Source organism: Arachis ipaensis, chromosome B4 (genome assembly GCF_059453495.1).
Source record: "Arachis ipaensis isolate K30076 ecotype BB chromosome B4, ASM5945349v1, whole genome shotgun sequence".
In the NCBI taxonomy this organism is placed as follows: domain Eukaryota; kingdom Viridiplantae; phylum Streptophyta; class Magnoliopsida; order Fabales; family Fabaceae; genus Arachis; species Arachis ipaensis.
The window spans coordinates 41,416,588-41,418,017 of NC_142439.1; the positions used below are offsets into that span (position 1 = coordinate 41,416,588).

At 44.0% G+C, this 1,430-nt stretch overlaps 1 non-coding gene across 1 annotated transcript; it reads right to left on the bottom strand.

The window, feature by feature from the left end:
• Positions 1 to 412: 412 nt before the first annotated feature.
• Positions 413 to 520, bottom strand: LOC148567305 (small nucleolar RNA R71). Its single transcript, XR_015882237.1, has one exon. It is a non-coding gene; the product is annotated as a small nucleolar RNA R71 (small nucleolar RNA).
• Positions 521 to 1,430: the final 910 nt, after the last annotated feature.

A 1,430-nucleotide genomic window follows, 5' to 3' on the forward strand; every position in this document is an offset into this window, starting at 1 on the left:
CACCCGTTCTACTGATTTGGCTGATTTACGTGCAGGTAACATGGCAGCAGCTAGGAGAGTTACTATCCAGGAGGCTGGAGCCCTTGATTTTACAATGCAACCATTTCAAGCGCATCATTCAGCGGTGGCCACAGACTTTGAAATAAAGACCGCACTGCTCAATTTGATGCCCAAGTTTCATGGCTTGCCTGCTCAAGAGCCTATCAAGCACCTGAGAGATTTTCAAGCAGCCTGTTCTACTGTCAGGCGTGATGGTGCAGATGAAACTTCCATTTTGCTGAAAGCTTTCCCATTTTCTCTTGAGGGGAAGGCAAGAGAGTGGTACTACACTCAACCAGCAGCAACTGTATCCAACTGGGATACACTGAGAAGAGAATTCTTGGAAAAATTCTTTCCAGCTGAAGTTATTGATAAACTGAGGAAAGACATTTCCATGATTGTTTAGGATGAATCTGAGACTCTCTATGAATACTGGGAGCGCTTCAATAATCTTCTGAAAGCATGCCCCCACCATATGATTGACAAGATAGTATTACTCGGTTACATCACACAAGGCATGAGGCCCCAAGATAAGACCACATTGGAAAGTGCTAGCAATGGGTCTATGAAAAAGTACAAGACCACTGATGAGGCATGGCAATTGATCAGCGACTTAGCTGAATCTACTCGGAATCACAGGCAGAAATAAGGCCGTTCAAAAGTCGTTGTAGAAGTATCCTCTAGTAAAGAGACTACTGCTCTGACTCAGAGTATCTATGAAATGACCAATTTGCTGAAGCAGATGCAATTGAATCAACAACAAGTTCAGCAAGCTCAACCTTCTCCACCACAGCAAAACCAACAGTTAGTCCCACAGAGAGTTTGCAGAATCTGTGCTGATTATAGCCACTATATTGATGAGTGTCCGCAGCTCCAGCAGGAAGACAACATTGTAGCAGCCACTCATAACTTCTATGACCGCCCCAACCAAGGGTACAATCAAGGTGGCAATTACAACCATGGATGGCAGGACAATTCTAACCAGAATTAGAGGGACAACAATAATAGAGGAGGCAGAGATAATCAGGAAAATCAGAGGTGGAATAATAACAACAACAAGCAGCAGAACCAGAACCAGCCTTACAGAGCATCTCACCTGAGACAGTCCCAAGGACCACAGAATACCCAACAGTAGACCTCTCAAATTACTTATCCTTCCTCATCTTCTAATGATGATTTACTACAATCCATTGATCGGAGACAACAGACCATGGAAAATAACATTAATGCCACTCTAAATGGTCTGAACGCTACTTTGCAAGCTCTTGTCTCACAGATTGGATCAATGAATAACTCCAATAACCAGCCTTTGAGCTCCAGTAGAATCCCCTCTCAACCATTACCCAATCCCAAGGGTGGCATTAATACCATCACCCTGAGGTCCGGAACCA